The sequence below is a fragment of the Protopterus annectens genome, chromosome 6.part0 (assembly GCF_019279795.1).
Source record: "Protopterus annectens isolate FY-2018-M chromosome 6.part0, PAN1.0, whole genome shotgun sequence".
Taxonomy (NCBI): Eukaryota; Metazoa; Chordata; order Ceratodontiformes; family Protopteridae; genus Protopterus; species Protopterus annectens.
Window position 1 is genome coordinate 1,823,388,749 of NC_056737.1, and position 20,111 is coordinate 1,823,408,859.

Genomic DNA, 20,111 nt, shown 5'->3' on the forward strand with positions numbered 1-20,111 from the left:
CTGCAGGAGCTTGTAATACCTTTTCTGCACTTCAGACACCTGAGCACAAACCCATTTAAAACAAAACTCAATTTTCCTAGAGATTGTGCCTCCAAAAGAAATTTCCTCAAAAGGAGTAGCAGGACTAGTAGATTCTTCTTCCTCAGACCCATAATTTAAAGGACATGGAATCTGAGGGAAGTAGGCAAGGGATTCCTTATCTGAATCTGCCTCTTCCACAGAGGAATCCTGTTCTTTTAAGGGGAAAACAGGACTAAGGAGGAGCTGGAAAAGAAACACCCAGATGGTGTTTTAAAGCCATCAAAGCATTAAACAACCTCAGAGTGAAATTTTGCCATTCACTCTATGGATCCTTAGGAGCTGAAGAAATATGCCTGGTTTCTGCTTTTTCTTTAAGGCAACATCCAAGACTCTGACACCTGACGGCATTCAATAACTGTAGTAGGAACTTCTTCCATGACTAAAATTTCAGGATCATCCCTAGGCCCCTCGGAAATAATCAGCCGAGGTTCCCCTGAATGTCCGATGTGGACAACTACAAGGCCTCCAAGGATGTGGCTAAGGTAAGAATTCTGCTGGCCTCCAAACCGGTCACAGCCGAAGAATCCAAGGAAATAACCAGGTGAACCTCTGGGCTTTCACTTGCCTCAGGCGAGACATCAGGCAGAGGATGAATTATGCATTTCTTGGCATTTAGTTTTAGTCCATGGCTCTGATACCAGTTAAACAAACACGAAGGGCAAAAAGACAAACTTGTAATCGAAAAACCAAAGCGAGCAGGAAATACGTGACAAAAAACAATTTAATGTTGTTAGCGCTTTCGGAAATAGACTGTGCTTTTCCTTCTTCAGACATAGAACACCATCCAGGTTCCCCAAAGCGAGCAGGAAATACATGACAAAAAACAATTTAATGTTGTTAGCGCTTTCGGAAACAGACTGTGCTTTTCCTTCTTCAGACATAGAACACCATCCAGGTTCCCCCTGAACGTCTGATGTGGACAACTGCCAGGCCTCCAAGTATGTGCTTAATGTCAGAATTCTGCTGGCCTCCAAACCGGTTGCAGCCAAAAAATCCAATGAAATAACCAGGTGAACCTCTGGGCTTTCACTTGCCTCAGGCAAAACATCAGGCAGAGGATGAACAGCAGAAGAATCCAGCCTAGACTTCTCGGCCTTCTTCTTCATGGACTGCTGCCCTTCAGAGTGGGAATTTCCTTCCATAATGTCTTTAGCTAAAAGCTTAAGACGTTGATTCTTAAGATACAAAGCAAAAGAAGAAAGCCTACTACAGAGTGTTTTGGGCACAAAAGCCTGACAGATAGAACAGGATGTTTGCTCGTGTGAAGCACCAAGGCAAAACAAGCATTGCTTAGGACAGTCTTTATTGGGAATCTGTCTCCCACACTGGCATTTACCATTCTTGGATGACATGAAACCCCACAAGCAATAAAATATAAAAAGAAGACAAGATACAATAAACTCCAATGGGGAGCTTATCTGTAACAGCGCGGTGAACCAACAAGGGAACAAGCGTTCAGCCCAACAATAAAATGATGGCGTTCAGACTGGTGGCAAAGATATGTGAGGATGGTACATGCAGACGTCACATTTGTGGCCTACGATGAGCATATGTGTGATGTACGACATACCTTAAAGCAAACTAACAGCTTTGGTTTACTGGCCAGACGTCAGGTCACCATTGGCAGGGTATCCACACTGTAATGAAATGGAAGGGCATCTGTTCTTCACAGGTGTTTACTAGGCTAACGACTACAAGGGCCTTTTTAAGCCTAGCCATGCACCCCAAATCTCTGACAAGTTCTGATACCCTTGATAAGTGTAAGCAGGGGTTTGAGAGATGAAACATTTACAAGCAAGGGCCTGGGAGATGAACCATTTACAAGTTGCCTGTGTCCATTAGAGACAAAGGTGCCAAACCAGGGATGCATTTCCTGATTCCCATCCAATTGTCCAATCTGCACTTGAACTGGGTTAGGGTGGAGCTCTCCTTCACATGAATGTGGAACCTGTTCCATAGATGGGGTAGTCTCTGGGATACATACCCATCTCTCCAACAGGTCCTATTTATATCACAGCCAAGGTTTAGGTCTTTAGAATGTTTAATTCTGGAGGTCTTTGTTTTGTGGATATGCAGGAGATCCATCAGAGTAGGGTCTGACATTATCCTGTATGCCAGGCATAGATCTCCCCTCAAAAGCCTGTCGGAGACAGAATTTAGGGATAGGGCCTTGAGGCAGTCTACATAGGACATTTTACTTACACCCTGGATTATTTTAGTGAGGAACCTCTGCAGATGTTACACTTGCTGGGTATGCCTGGTTAGGTACATACCAAAGGAGGTACTGTACTCAGTGATAGGTCTGATGAATGCCAAACACAATGGAACAATGACTTCCTTGGACTTGGATAAAATACCTTTGTTTATAAGTTGTCCAACACAGAATTATTTCCTCAGTACTTTAGACTAGTGATGGTGAAAGGCTAGATTACTATCTATGTGCATCCCAAGGTTCCTGACTACTGGGTCAACTCCAAGAGGTGTGTTGTCAATATGATAGTTACTAGGGGTGGATAACTTCCCAAAGGATACTATTATGCATTTCTTGGCATTTAGTTTTAGTCCATGGCTCTGATACCAGTTAAACAAACACGAAGGGCAAAAAGACAAACTTGTAATCGAAAAACCAAAGCGAGCAGGAAATACGTGACAAAAAACAATTTAATGTTGTTAGCGCTTTCGGAAATAGACTGTGCTTTTCCTTCTTCAGACATAGAACACTCACATTCAAATGTTTTTAAAGAAAAAATCTAGTGTCAATTAATTAATTACATGAAATGCAAATCAAGATTTAAAGTGAAAGACCCTATTACTTAAACACTTCCAAAAAGTTACAACCAAAAACAGTTGCATAAAATCTAGCTGAGCAACCCTTAGTTTGCAGAAATTCATAACAGCCTACATACATACGTTATACCAGTTGTTTGCCTGTGTGAGCCCCTCCTAGAGAACATTTGTGTCAGTGTGGGAATCAATGACAGCTCCTAAATTGCAATCATTTACAAATTAAGTCTTCAGAGAAAAAAATGCCAAAAAGGAGAGGTCCAAGGACTGATCCCTTAGGGACTCTACTTGTGACTGGCCTCTTAATACAGGTGGACTCCCCAATTCTAACTTCCTAGGTCCTGTCTGTGATCCAATTGCCTATCCACCAGGTGACATACGAATTTGTACCTAACCAATCGAGTTTATCAATAATGTCCGAGTGGAGTATTGTGTCAAATGCCTTGGCCAAGTCAAGGTAGGCAGTGTGAACCATTTTTCCCTCAGCCATTGCTTTAGTTACCTTCTCAAAGAAGTCCACCAGGTTGAGTAGGCACGATCTACCCTTTGATGAAACCAAACATATTAATGACTGGACTGGTGAGATAAATAATGTTAGACAAAGAGCAAGTAGAACACATTTAGAAAAGGATGTGTCTACATGGTAAATTTTGTATGCCAAAGGCAAATGTTCCAAGAGTATTTTCAAACAAGGGAACTTTCTGTTGTAAGAGGTGTAGTGTGTGCACAAATGTTAGAAACACTTTCAATAACATAAATGGGGTTAGGTTTGTACCCAATGACATGTATTCATGTAGGAGTAAGGGAGTGGTTTATGCATTGAGATGTCCATGTCCTTTTTATTACATAGGGGAAACTAAATGTGAATTTCGCATCAGATTCATGGAGCACATGAGAGACATAAAAAATAGGAAGGAAGACAAAATAGTTGCTTCCCATTTTAATAGGGTGCATAATGGTGATGTGACTTTGTTGGAAGGCACAGTTTTAGAAATTGTGAAAAATATAGGAGGTGATATAAATATACTAAAACAAAAACTGTTATACAAAGAAAGTATTTATATTTTAAAGTATAAGACTTTGATACCCAATGGTTTGAACAATGAACTGAATTGGAAATGTTTGCTTTAAGAAACAAACATAGCTTAATGCTATATAAAAATGAATGCATTTTGTATGGTTTTGTTATTCCTTGAAGGTGGAAACAGCAAGGCGCTAGAGTGTGAATAAAAACAAAGTGATTTTATTCTGTTGCTTCACTTCATTGATTTGGAATTTATCCAGCGACTATATTTTGTTGGGTCAGAGTTGTTTTTTTTCAAGGATGTGTCTATTGTCTGTGAAGATCACCCAACTCCTATGAAACAAGATAATGCCCCTGACAACTTTGGCAATTTGGATACAAGTATTCAGTAATCTGAGGACTAAGAGTGTTTAGAAGGAAAAAAACAAAAAGGGAAAGTAGGAAGTTCCCATTAAATAACAAGGAAGAAAAACAGATGAATAAATGCGTGTAAAGTAAAGAGAAAAAGGACACTGCTTTGTTATGTAACACACAGATTACAGGGAATGATAACATTTTCCTATCAGAAAGCTTTCAGCCTACAGAAAAAGGTAGCACTTTTCCTAAAAAGAAGATAGAAAAAAAAGGCGAATGGGTAGGTGAAAAGGAAGAAATCAAAACTGAACATAGAAGGACTGAAGAATGTTACTGTAAGAAAAAAAGATGAAAAAGGCGGACATTGACAACATAGCTCAAGCTGTGGATGTACAAAGCCAGCTAGATGAGAACTGTATGCTTGTAAATTTAATACGCAATGAAAACAGTGCGATTAATAATACTAATGGTGATGACGCTCATGCCTTTGTAACAACTGATAGAGCAGATATTATGCAGAAGTTGAAGATTCTTCAGATCTGGTCAGAAAATATATTTTTGTAATTAGAAAGTCAATTATTAGAGGAACTGATACTTACATATGCAGAGAAGATAATTAACCTTGAACAGTGTTATGCTTCCCAAGAGCAAAAAAGCCTTAAAATGACACTATGTAAGGAAGTACAGACCTGTTTTTATTCATGTCAGTATAAATGATCTCATCTGCAAGAACTCTCTGACTGTTATTAGGGAACTTACAGCTCTCTTAGATAACACAGATTATACAAATTTTAGGATGCATTTTTCACAAATAACATATAGAAAGGGCAGTCAGGTCACAGTGGATGCAACGATTTTTTGGGTAAATACCTACATGAAAAAAAATGTCCCATTTTGAAAAATGGAAATATATAGAGCAGAGTCTAATTTTGGTCACACATATTCAGACAGGATGTTGTGCATTTATCAAGATCAGGGAAGAGAATTTTTGCAGCAGATATTTTGCAATATTTGACAAATACAAGGCAGGATTTGTGCCAGGTCAAACAGTTCACAGACAGCAACATTTGATGTATCCCTGATGGTTGTTAATGATAGAAGCATTAATAATAACATTTTGTAGCTTTTTTGTTGGAAAATTTGGAAAAAGTAAACTAGCAGGACTGTAGCACTAGCATCCTGGTTTTGGTGTGCCTGCAGCTTCTCTGTACTCTCTTAACTGCATGTCCTCTCCCACCTGAAGTAGATGCTGAAGAATCCCATTCTTAGTATTGCAGCACCATGACCTGAGCAACCAGCCTGCTAATAAGTACAAATCTCTGCAGATTCCCTGTACTCCCTTTACTGCAGGTTCTCCTCCACCTGGAGTAAATGCTGAAGAATCCCATTCTTAGTACTGCAACACCACAACCTGAGCAACCAGCCTGTTAATATGTATGAATCTCTGCAGATTCCCTGTAAACTCTTAACCGCAGGTTCTCCCCCCACCTGAAGTTAATGCCTAAGAATACCATTCTTAGTACTGCAACACCACGACCTGAGCAACCAGCCTGCTAATATGTACGAATCTCTGCAGAGTATGTTATTCTCCATCTTATTTGCTGTGAACGTTGCTCAATCATTGTAAATCTACCAGCCTATACAGCATAGTGGACTGCACACCGACTAAGTCACTAGTGCACAGAATTCTTACCCTCATACCCAAGCTGTTCTCAACTCTACCTCAGCTATTTTTCTATTCAACACCAAGACCCTACGCAAGTTTCATACAAACTATCCTAATAGTCAGTTAAATTAGAAGTGGAACACGCATAGGTACTTGGCACTGACCTGCTGTACTGGGGCTGCAGATTATTTTTTTTTTGTGCTGTATAGTCCTGCCTTGTGGTTCTGCCCGCTACACTCGAGTTTACTCCACTCCCCCTGTTCCACCCACCTCTGCTTTCCCTAGATTTATACCTACCATTACTCTACCCCCTAAGCTAGCTAACCAATTACAAACAGTCCCACCTCCATATATCCAAGTGACATCAAAACCACAACCATTACTATACTAGTTCCACTTCTGCTTCCTACTGCCCATTCTTCTACCCTGCCTACTGGAACTCAAATGACACCATGACACTAAAAATGTTCTCCTTTCTCTCTAACCTGTTTCTAACATGATTTATTGGTCTCCTAATCTACATTACCTCCTGAACTATTTTCCAACCCCACCAACATTCACACATTCCACTCTTGCCCTACTTCATGACAACCCCACAGAAAGATAAAGTAACATATCAACCATCCCAATTCAATATCACATTATGTATCTCTCAAAACTCAAAATCCTTCCTGACAAAATCACTAGTAAACCTAGGTACAACATAATTGTCAGCAATAATAAACCTACCCAATACCTCAAACATTACCTCTCCAAGCAACACATTCTATCCCTATGCAGCGACATCAACCCCAACTCAATGCCCCCAACTACAGCTTCCTCTGCTAATGGACAAATCCTAAGAATATTCTTTTAGCAACCCTTAACACATGCAGTATTTGTAACAAAACCACATAATTTCTTGCTTGGTCAAGTCAATACACCCCTGATAGTCTAGTAATCACCAAAACCTGGCTAAAACCCCATATCCATAATACTGAAATAACACCCCCAGGCTATAATATACTTAGAAGACATAGAACCAACAAAAATGTGGAGGGGTAGCCTTAATCTATCCTAACACCATCACAATCTCACATTTCCTCAAAGAAACACCAACTTTTACTAATGCCAAAATTCTAATTGGAAGCCTATAAATTAACAAAACAAAACAAATATGCATTGTTGGACTATATACACCCCCTCGGGGCAAAACATCCAAACTATGGAAGATATCCTCTCCTGGATATCAGAAAACATCAGTAATGAAATGATAATTATGGGAGATATCAACTGGCAAAACCTGATGATTGACTCCCCTACTAACAGGATAAACCTCTATGGTTATACCCAGCTCCTCACCAATGCCACCCATACACTTAACACCAATACCCTAGGTGCAAACCTTTACTAGATACTCGTTTCTAATCCAGACAAATACACTAATCCCTACACTCTACCCAATACTCTTAGTGACCACCTACCCATATTCATATATAGATCCTCACTGCAAATTGCAAGAACCCACACATACAGAACCTCCAGAAACACCAGGAACTTTGACCAACAAAAGTTTAACAAAATCCTAAAACACGCTAATTGGAACTCAGTTAAAACACTGCCACTAGAATATGCCCTTGAATGCTTCAACAATGTATTTCTAAATACTCTCAACAGCCTAGCCCACAACCACACCAAAAGAATAAAAAATAACCATGACACCTGGCTAACAAAAAATATCAAACAACATTTACACGACAGAGATAAAGCCTGAAAGGAATGGCACAATAACAAATCAGATACTAACTTAATCAAACATAAGCAGTTATGAAATAAAGCAAAAAAATAGTAAACTTAGAGAAACAAAATCACTTCTGCAACCAACTGGCAAACCACAAAAACAACCCAAGACAGTTTTGGAAAAACATGTCTAACCTCCTTACACCAGGCTCTAAACAGACTCCATCACCACACCCTGACAAAACTCCCTCGGAGACTGCCAACCTGCTTAACTCTCACTTTATAGATAGCATAAGAAAACTGTTAATACTGTCACAACCTCCTCAAACTCCAGCTCTGATCCCCCTTCACCCTCATCTCACGACTCCTGCACAAACCAAAACAGTCATCTCCTCAACAAACTAGTGCATTTTTATCCCCTTTTCTCTTAAACCTGTCCCTACATCTCTCATTCAAAAACTACTTCAAAACCTAAAACCACGCTATCTCTCCTGTGACAACCTCCCTTTTGAATATTTAAAACTTGCTGCAGAAGCCACAGCATACCCAGTCAGCATCCTTATACACCGATCCATAACACAGGCCAATCTCCCTAACCTCTGGAAAAAATCTATCATCACCCCTTTACATAAAAGGGGTAAGTCAAACGAACTATCCAGTTATCGACCAATCTCCATCCTCTCTCCTCTTTCCAAACTTGTGGAAAAATGCATACATAGGCAACTATTCCACCATATCATCCAAAATAAACTAACTACCCCTACCCAACATGGTTTTCACCCATCACACAGCACCCCCACTCCCCTAATCTCCTTCATGGACACTGTGACCAAAGCCATTGACTCCTGTAATATCACCTCTGTCTTCCTACTAGACTTATCAAAGGCATATGACACAGTGTCCCACAACAAACTTCTTCACCAGCTAGCCATTGTAGGCTGCACTCCACCATCTCTCCAATGGTTTGCAAGCTACTTATCCAACCACCAGCAATGTGTTAAATGGCAAAATACATTATCCCAATATCAAGCCAACACAACTGGAGTACCACAAGGGTCCATACTTGGACCTTTACTTTTTAATATTTTCACCAACAACCTTCCCACCTCATCACTGTTTGGCTCCATTAGCCAATATGTAGATGACACTACCATAATCTGCTCCTCTAATAACATATAGCATTTCCAGCAACTCACCCAAACTACCTTCATCTCAATAGAGATGTAGCTGAAAGAAGCCCAGCTACTCCTAAACCCTAAAAAACAAAACTCTTGCTTTTCTCGGCAAAACCAATCTCATCTGGCTTCAACATTTTCTCTCAGGATAACACAGAAATTGAAACAGTCTTGACAGGTATGCTACTACGCATTACCATAGACAACAAACTAACTTTTGAACACCACATCTGCAATAGCATAAAAAAACACACATCAAACTAAGAACACTCTATAGACATAAAACTTTCTTGGATAAGTCCATCAGAAAAACCCTCACCACCACCTACTTGCTTCCCTCTCTCTTATATGCAGCCCCCTTATACACCAATTTACACTCTTCTCTAAAAACAAACTCCAATCCTGCTACCACAAAACTGCCAAATTTGCCAACAGCCACTCCTATCATTTCCATCACTGCCTAGCTCTGAAAGAACTAAACTGGCTCAAACTCACACACCACCTAAACTTAATTCAGCTGTCTTTTGCACATAAATGATATATACACCTGATAGTTGTCCAGTCCTCAAATCTGTCCTAAAACCCTACATCTCTACCAGAGCCCTCCACTCTGAAAATAAACAACTCCTGTCTACATTCCAAACAAAAGGGTTGGACAGTGCCTACACTCATGCTACCACCAAACTCTGGAACTCTCTGCCAACAGACATTACTACCACTGAGTGCTTTAACAACTTTAAACACACCCTAGAAAACATTTTCTATGCAACCAGACCTTGGTCTTTCCCTAACAGGTGAACTCCATTCACTCTCTAGGGCCTTTCCTTTTCTCATCTGGAGATACCTAGACCATACTTTTTTCTACTAAACTTTAACATATTGAACTAAGAAACATTATGTATTTCTACATCCTTAACTATTCCTATCCTACTGCACAATTCTTCTAAACATATGCTTGCTTCTAACTTTCTGACCCTCATGCTTTACCTTAATCCAACTTGAGGAAATAAATTGTAACCTTTATTTTAGTACTCTATCTAGTGTAGTACAGGTTTTATTATTATTTGTATCTATCTCTTTGTACTTATTTAGTATGCCTTATTTATTTAATGGATGATTTAATGCTAGCTATGTATGATCTTGTTCATGTATAATGTCAAACTTTCTTGTATCATTTAGACTAGAGTTTTTCTCCCCAGGCCACCCCTGACCCAGTCAGACTTTCCGGGTAATCAGATGTTAAATAAAATAAATAAAATTTACTACATTCCCAAAAGATTGATGTTGTTATTGTTTGTGAAATATGGTTAAAGAACAACTGGAAAACAGTTCTGTCAGGGCATAAATGCTTTTACTGTAACAGATACTCAACAAAAAATCAGGTGGAGTTGTTATGATAAGGATTAAAGATAGTTATGAGACCTGTGATTATTACATGTTCAGTGATAACACCAATACTACAGACTGTAACTGTGACAATAAAGACAACCTTGGAACATATAACAATTGTTGGAGTGTATAAACCACCAAAGTCAACTGCTGATGACCTAGAGGAATTCATACATTTCTTGCATGAAAAACAGCAGGGAAGAATAATAGTGGCTGGGGACATAAACTTACCAGAAACAGGCTGAAATAATACTGATTCAACAACATTAGTAAGGAAATTATTCATAACGCATGTTCAGGAACAGCAATTGCTTCAGACTATAAAAAAACACTACCAGGGAAAAGAACATGCTAGACATTGTATTACTAAAGAAATTACTGTTACTTTATGTCAAGTTTTACCACCACTGACATGCAGTGATCATGAGGTTCTAAAGGTTAATTTGTTGCTAGATAATTCTGCCAAACTGAAATCTAAACCATTGCAGAGAATATTAATTACAGATTATATGGAAGCAAAACAGTCACTATGTAAAACAAACTGGAGTGATGCATTTAGTGGTAAAACTGCAGAAAGAACGTGGAAAGTTTTGAAAGAGAAATTGTTTCAGTGCAAAAAAATTAAAAAATGTTTAACATGAGGCTCTAGGCATACAGAGTCAGAGGAATTATTTTGATAAGAACAAGATATCCGATAACGGTGAGAGACAAAAAACATAAAAAATGAAAAAGAGGTTAAACTACAACTTTGAAAACTGAAATAAACAAGCTGGGCAAACAAATTAAGCATAGTGTGAGAGAAGATCAATAAAAATTTGAAGAAAATTTACATAAAGATATTGAGCATAACAGGAAACAATTTTATACATATAAAATGTGGAAGGAGTAATGACATACAAATTGATAAACTGTGTGTAGAATCTAAAATTTATTCTCATTCACAACAGATTATATACATTGTGATGACCTCTCACTGGGCCAGTAATCAAGGAGCCTCAATCCTCACCACTGACATTGGAGAGGGACGTTCACGTGGAATACAAATGGATACACACAGCATTTCCAGATGCAGATCTCTGCACCAACTACAATTCCTCTTAAGAATACACAGGGAATGCAGTCACGGACTGAATTTCTTTATATCTGTCTCCCTCCAGGGCCACAGTAAGGCTCCCCACTAGCACAGCTACAGGTTAAGTCCTCAGCTGAAAGTACAAGCCAATTCCTCCAGTACCTTCTCTGTGAAACCAGTGCTGTGTGTTCCTGCTCCAAGTAGCTCTCTCTCACACACACACACACACACACACACACACACACACACACACACACACACACACACACACTGAGATTTGATTTTTCATACACACACCTGGGAAAGGCTGGCAAAGATTTACCTGCTGAGCCCCCTTTAGCCCAGAGTATAAGGCAGTGATCACTGCCACCAGACACTCCACAATCAGCTACTCTAAGGCCATTAACAAAGGGTGTCCAATTATACTGTGTAATATTAATGCTAATACAAATGGTAGTAGTTGACCAAGACAGCTAGGCCTTCAGCAGAGCCCACACAGTGTTACCAAATAAATATAAGCACTCTCAAAGGTTAAATACTGCCACAATAAAAGTTTTAAATATATTTAATAATAAAAGAACATGAAAATACTGAATATATATTTACAGTAAACCACAGAGTTCAAATCACAGGAATTATTGAAAATAACATTGATGGACAGACTCCGCCAAATAAAGAAAAACAAAATCTAAACTAAGCTTCACTACATTTTCCTAACTGAATCTAGGAGAATTACTATTCCCTACTACTTAACAGAGCAAGATGGATGATGTGGTGAATGGTCCTTCTTGTTGTCAGGCCCAAGACAGAATACTCAGCAGTGAGAGATTTTTCTTTGTGATAACTAAAATTTCCAATATGGCTGACAGAATGACCTCATCTGGTCACCTGACTCTAGGTTCTCACACTATTCTCCTTTGAAGCTTTTGAGACAGGATGTTAGCATAGATGTGATAAGATGCATATCTAAAGTTTTGCTAATGTTTATGGCAGTCCCTGGGGCTTCACCTCTTTTTACTGAGCTAATGAACAAAGGCTTCTTCCAGACATGGCATCTCCAGTTTTATTCAGAGCTGTGAGATAAGCATCCCCATGGCCCAACAGGTGGTCCAATTAACAGTAGTTTTCTTAAACTAAGAAGTAAGCTAGCTGTTAAACCCTTCTATTCCAGTGTCCTTTCCTAACATATATACATACAGTCTCACATGTATATTCCTCCTCTGTCCAGCAGAAACCACTGTTGACACATTTCCCAACACTAGCAACTTTACAAACACATTTTGATTTTCAAATGCCATACAGTTCTAATACATTTGTAACATAAGCATCTGTACAAAACAGTTTGATATTCAAATGCCATACAGTTCTAACACATTTGTAGCAGAAGCATTTGTGCAAAACAGTTTGATATTCAAATGCCATGCAGTTCTAATACATCTGCAACATAAGCATTTGTGCAACTCAGTTTGATACTCAAATACCTTACAGTTCTAATACATTTGTAACACAAGCATCTTGTATAAATTAGTTTGATATTCAAAGGGCATATAATTTTTAGAGAACTCCAGCTGGCTGCGCTGGCACTAGCCCATATCATCACAGACATATTTACAAAATCTTATGCAAAACAGTTTGGTTCTACAAAGGGGGTGGTAAGTTATCCTAATGACATCCAGGTAACCTCAGATACTGAAATCAAGTTAGATTATACTGAAAATAATTATGCAAACTGGATCCAAACAAAGCACAAGGAGGAGATGGAATTAGTAATAATGTATGGTACAATTATTTATATTATTTACTAAGTTGTACAAATATGGGGAGATTCAAGCTTGAAGACATGCACTTATTAAACCTGTCCTTAAGTGAAAGGGGAGTAGGACAAACCCTGAGTCATACAGACCCTTTAGTCTACTTTCATGTTGTGCAAAAACAATGGAGAAGGTAATACTGGATAGGTTATTGTCAGAATTGGAATGGCTGGGACTTGAAACCACATAGCATGCATATGCATCAGTAACATGATGTTCTATAACAATACAATAACAGCTATGAATGAAAAAATGTGCTGCAATGTAATTTATATAAATTTATATTCAGCATTTGACAGAATCATTCACAAAACACTGATCAATAAATTAGAACAACTAGGTATTGATTTATTCTTGATAAGATGGATAGCTGCATGGCTTATGAATAGGACATGGCAAGTATCATACAGCAACTGGACAGGTGAAATTCTTTGTTACAGTCAGGGTGTCCCACAGGACTCTGTCCTAGGCCCATACTTGTTTAGATTGTATCTTTTAGACCTATCTTTTTCATGAGGTGTTCTGCAGTCTGTACTTACTTGACCTGAAAGTAGATAAATTGACTAGTTACAGATATACCATGCCTGCAAAATAACTTATCCAAATTGACCATTTGGGCACAAGAAAATAATATGCTGATAAATATATCAAACACTAAACATATTAGATGTGAAAGACATAAATCAAAAGGTAAATATTTAATACAGCAGACAATGATTGAAACTGTAGACTCATTTATGGACCTGCGTATATGGGTAGATCCAACTCTGAGTTTTTCTAATCGTAACAACCAATTGGTTAAGGATAGTTATAGAACTATAGGTTGCATAAAAAAGATTTATAAAGTCTAGGAAATCAGAAATGAAGTCGTTTATTAATGACATTAGACCCATACTTGAGTATGAAATAACAAGAGGGAAACCTTATAAGACAACAAACATGAGAAAACTGGAAAGAGTACAGTGGAAATATACCAAGGGCATCCATGGGTGTGAAAATTTAGGTTATTATTAAAGACTAAATATCTGAACTTTATAGTGTCTCATATAGATATTTAAAAGATTATCTTAATTCAGGTATACAGGGCATTTAGAGACAACTACCACTGGGAATGTTTGGGGTTATCAAAAAGTAGTAGAGAATCATCAGACAACCTATGCAGAAGATTCTATAGGAGTGAGAAGTATACTAATTGGTTCTTTGAGACAGCAGCTGATGCATGGAACAGACTACCAAACTATATTAAAGCAAACACTAGTTTAGATATTTTTATGAACAGCCACTTATTCTAGGGACAACTGTTTTGTTATCCTGGCAGGCTAGAAGGGCATTAATGCCCATGCTTGAAATATTTGTATGTATGTATATAACATGATGTGGGGAAGCAGAGAAGCATGTGGGATTATGGGTAAAGGGGAAAATATGAAGCCTGAGAAAGATGGCACTCGTGCTGAGGCAACTGAGTTGCTGTCAAAGTCCTACCAGTACAGCAGGATGAATTATACAAACCATGTCAGACCACATATGATGTTGTCTTTCGGCTTTTCCCGGTTAGGGGTCGCCACAGCGGAACTCCGGTCCGTTAATGATTGGCTGTAGATTTTCACAGTGCCGTGTTGCCAGTTCGACACCTGACCATCAACGAAGGCACGCCCATTCATGCATGTCTTTTGGAACGCCACTCGACCCGCCGGGAGAACATGCGGACTCCACACAGAAGGCACTCCCCCGCACAGTAGTTGAGAATCGAACGGGAGAACCTCTTGCTGTGAGGTAACCACGCTACCGCTGCACCACCGCGCATTTACAAGCCATCTGAAATACAAAGGACTTAGATCTACTTTAAAGTTCTCCACAGCATCTCAGATGCTAATCTTGTGAAGCATTGTATTCTACAATGTGGAAAACGAGAACAAAAAAAAGTTACCCACCAGCATACCTCTCAACCTGCAGGGCTCTTGTTAAGTATGAACCTCCAGCCAAAAATATAGACTCACAATTAACATAAACATGGAATAACAACTAGCACATAAACCTTCCCACTTCCAGTAGTATTATGGGATACTATTCAGAAACAAGTTTAAAAAAAGCATGGCATAAAAATGACACTAAAATATAAGCATGCAATGAAAGATATGTATAATCTGTAAACCTTAATGAATGATACTGCAAAAATTTATCTCACAAAGTTATTTTATTTTCTTAAAAAAACAGAGATACAACACATAGGCCCTCTTTATTTAAATTGCTGGTGCCATCAGTATGCTTGTCATTTAATTTCCTTTGCTATGTACTATAAAAGGCTTCAAAATCCTGTGTGATAGTGGCAGTGGTTCAGAAAATTGCGTGAAGAGGTAAATCAAGCCTGAAAATAGGTATATACCTCTAAAACAGGTATAGCTGAGAGGCTTGATAACCACTCAATTTTAATTGTACTCTGTCTGCCTCCAGCAAGCCTTCATCTAGTAATCACAGATGGCAAAAACTGACATACTGGTGAGGAAGTTACTTTCAGGTACCATGTGTCTTTTACTATGTCAAAGTCAAAGTAAACTTTATTGTCATTTAGAACAACACACGTGTAACCCAAATGAAATTATGCGCATCAGCTCAATTCTTGAGATTACAAAGGAAAGTGAAATAACACATACAAGTAGAGGAATAAACATAATTAACAAATACAATACTACTCCCAATACACACAAGAAAGAGCAGAGACATTTATCAACACTCATATACAAAAAGAATACCCTCCCCTGAGTTAAATTAACTACCCTATTTAAAGCAATACAAAACACACTACAGATTGAAATGCCTAAGTTATTTGTCTAATATTCCACTTGAGTGAGTTAAATAATACTGACTATGGATATAATAAATAAATACTGCACTTACTTGGAATATGTGTACGTATATATTGTATAAATAAATACAAATTGACTTATTATGTGTCCAGACCCCTGAGACAAGTGCCCAAGCTCAGAAGTCTAATTATTGTAGGGTAGAAACTGTTACTGACTCTTGCAGTCCAGCAGTGGATGCTACACTATCTCCTGCCCAATGCCAGATGCTTAAACAGTCCATACACAGGATTCGTGCTGCCCTGTATTATTTTGGTAGCCTTTTGGATGCTTCTTGCAGAATAAAGATGTTGTTTCAATGGAAAATTGGAACCTGTTACCTCCTCTGCAACCCTCACTACTCTTTGTAGTGCCTTCCTTTCTGTAACTGTGCAGCTTCCAAACCACACTGTGAAGTTGCAAATGAGGATGCTCTCTAATGCACCTCTATAGAAGGTGGAGAGAATATGAGGAGGAAGCTTAGCTTTTTTCAGCCTTCTTAAAAAGTGGAGGCATTGGTGCACTTTATTGACCAGCTGGCTGGTGATTCCCGACCACAAGAGATCCTCTGATGTGTGTACACCCAGGAATTTCATACTGTTAACCCTCTACGCACTCTCACCATTGATCCTGAGCACTGGGTGGTTTGTTCTCCTTTTCCTGAAGTCGATGATAATCTCTTTGGTCTTGCTTACATTCAGGTCAATGTTGTTCCCCTTGCACCAACTGATCAGAGATGCCACCTCCTCTCTGTAAGCCCTCTCATCCTCCTTTGTAATGCGCCCCACCACTGTGGTGTCATCAGCAAACGATGATATGGCTAGATTTTTGCTTAACACAGCAGTTTGGGGGCAGGATGGTGAATAACAGTGGGCTGAGAAGACATCTCTGTGGAACCCCGGTGTTAATCGTGATGGACTTTGATGTGTTCTTACCTGAACACACTCTCTGTGGTCTCTCAATCAGGAAGTCCAGGCTCCAGTTACAGAGAGGTCTACTGATTCCTAAATGTGCCAGTTTTTCTATCAGCTGCATTGGTACAACCGTATCAAATGCAGAGCCATAGTCTATAAACAACATTATCACATAGTTGTTTTTGCCCTCTATGTACGATGAATGATTTATAGTACAAAAACCTGGTATGGAATCATATCTACCCAAAAAAGAGAGAAAGAGAAAAAACGCAGGCACTGCAGATTTCTTCAGAAACATTATCAATGACAAAATTTTAGAGTTGTGGTCAGAAGACATTCTGAGGTATTTTACCACAGACTGTAATTTGTAGATCTCACCTCCTTGTAGCCTCTGGTACAAAGCATAGGAACAGTTCAGGAAGACTATTTCCAAAGCATGGATCACATTCAATAAGCATAATGAAAACATGTTATACAAGATCAACAAATCTGTACAGACAGCAGAATACACTCCAGAATGCACAAAACACCTAAGCTTACAGAGTAAGAATGAAGTCTAACCTAATCTTTGGATTTTTCACCCTAACTGAATTGGGTTTCCACGGTTTGCATAAGGTTTAGGGGTAGCCAGGAACAGAAGTTCATCTCCCAACAGCCAGAATATATCACAAATTAAATCATTAGTGGACTATGAAAGTTAATCAATAGGAGGAGATCTACAGTGGAAGCACAAACAGGGAGACCAGAATTCTTCTCAGTCTGTGAAAAATCATTCCCAGAACTAGCCCCTGCTTCTTAGAACAGCCTGCAAAACAAGGTTACTTCTATACAATCTATTCAGTTAATTAAGAAGTTAAAATGGGATCTTACTGAAGACTTCAAATGCAGCTGACTTGGGCATGCAGGTTAGAAGCGAAGCAATATTTCTTGTATGAGTTTTAAATGCTACATTCCTCACTCAGTACACACTGTAAGCTCTAGCTGTACTTTCCTCTTACTGTGGGCCAGATTCAGGAAGCCTCTGTGTAAGAGTTATAACTCTTACACGGAGGCTGCAGTTAAACGGTGTGATGTCAGCATGTCATGCATATGCATGAGGTGCATGAGGCATGCTGAATCACACTGTAACTCTTACACGGTCCGTGTAAGAGAGTAGGGGGCGTGTCCGTAGGCTAAGCCCTGCATGCGGACACGCCCCCGTAAGTGTATAATGGCTGAAAGTAAACAGCCACGAGAGAAGCCATGGAAATGTAAACAAACACACTACACAACACATCCCCCCACAGACCATCAGTGTACAAAGTGAACAGAGGCTATAAAATGAAAATAAAAACTGTTTTATTTTTTTTAACCCCCGTAAATGTGTGCTACTGTGTGCGCTCGTGTGCTACTAGCGCAACTGCGGTTAGCAATCAGTGGAAAAGAATATGAGAACTACATATGCAAAGTAAGCCAAGAAGAAATAGCTTAGTGGTAGAGTTGCCGGCTTAAGAGTAGGCAGGCAGGGTTCGAGCCCACACAACAACTTTTTTTTTTTTTTGTAAATAAGCACTAAAAAAGCCCCTGACAGTATTGTCCAAATGTAAAAGTATACCCTTTTGTAAAATGGAATGAAATGGAGCATACATATTGAAGTAACACAATAATAAAAATAATTAGAAATGTACCGATAGCTAAGCTGCTGTGAGACACAGTGCCCGTAGCTGCGTAGTGTTTAAAAAGCTGCAATCGGTATGCCCGTTGCTAAGCACCGGTTTAACAGGCTGAAACTGTTTGCAACTAGCTGTGCTTAGCTCAACATATGTGTCACTAGCCAATTAAGGTTTATCCCAGCGCACACCATTTGCGCGCCGCTCCCACAAGCTAACTGCCAGTGCGCATGCGTTACCTCCGCGTAAACAAGCGCAGACCTGCTTTTAAGTGCTTAAAAGTGCTTATGGCATGTTTGATTGACAGGTCCTCAACTCATTTCTGTCATGAAAATTAAAAATCAGTGGTTAGATTCGAACCCAGGATACCATGCACTAGAGTCAAGGTACTAAACCACTAAGCCATGATAGCAATACCTAGAAATGCAGAAATAGCATATATATGGGATAAAATACAGAATGGAGCATGATAAAGCATTTTCAGTGAAGTAGATACAATTCCAAAACGGCCAATCAGAGAAATGTGCGGGAAAAGCAGCATATATAAGCCCCATAGGTGGGAATACACACCATAACCGATTGTAGAACAGACCTGCAGTCAGAATGAGTGGAGTAGGTGAGGGACGTTGCTTTCGAGCACAGCTTTGGGGCGTTGAGGAGTCCAGATACATGGTCTGGCTCCTTGTCCATCATCACGAGGCCCAACTCATGCAGGGCCAGGTCTCATGGGGAGCGTACAGGGCGGAGGCATGGGACCAGTTGGCTCGTGATCTGACCAGTGCTACTGGCATTCCACGCACTGGTGAGCAGGTCCGTCACCACCATGCGGACCTGAAGTGGCGTAAGCAAGACCAGTTGACCCAATGGATCCAGGAGGCCCGGGATATGCCCAACGCCCCACTACTGAGTAAGTTACATATTACTCATGTATGTAAGGATTTCAACTAGCTGATACCATGGAGATGTGTAGTCCAATATTACTTCCTTTGTATTACAGCTGCAGGTGTCCGCTCTGCGAACCGTGAGACGCATGACCGTAGACTGGCGCGGCTGTGCCACCATGCAGGTTAGTAACCCCATCTAGTACTTGTAAATAAATATTATAGTGTAGCATGTATCAGAACACTGCAGTGTATTGATTAAAAGTAATCTAATGTGCAAGCAAGAATTGAAAGTTTGCAGGTATGTCTGCAACATGTTCATCAGTATGCAAGTGTGACTGGAAAAATAATTTATAGAAATAAATAGTGCTGTAATACAGATGTCCCACCATTAATTAAATGTAGTATAACCTGCAGTAGTCTCCAGAGTACAGCTTCAGAATCTGAGGTAGTCACATGTGTGATTTATCCCCTGTTGAAATGCTGAATCATGACAGAAGTGAGGCTGTTGGAAAGTGTTTGAATCACCACAGGTCTAATATGTGAACAAAGCCTAGAAGTACCAACCTGAACTGTGAAGTTGCAGGATGTGTGAGAGTGACAGAAAGGGTCATGTATGAATAAATAAAGTAGTAATAACCCCTGAATATATTAGCCCCAGTGTGTTTCCACAGAACTAAATGCATATGTGAAGTACAAATTAACATCCCAAACTGATTTCAGTGTGTCTGAATCTGGAATGTCAAGGCCAA

The 20,111-nt window shown here is 39.4% G+C and overlaps 1 protein-coding gene across 1 annotated transcript in view; it reads right to left on the minus strand.

Annotated features, from left to right (window-relative positions):
* The window catches only part of PMS1 (PMS1 homolog 1, mismatch repair system component), a 2,357,833-nt gene that overhangs the window by 564,633 nt on the left and 1,773,089 nt on the right, over positions 1-20,111 (minus strand). The gene's annotated exons all lie outside the window — the stretch shown is intronic.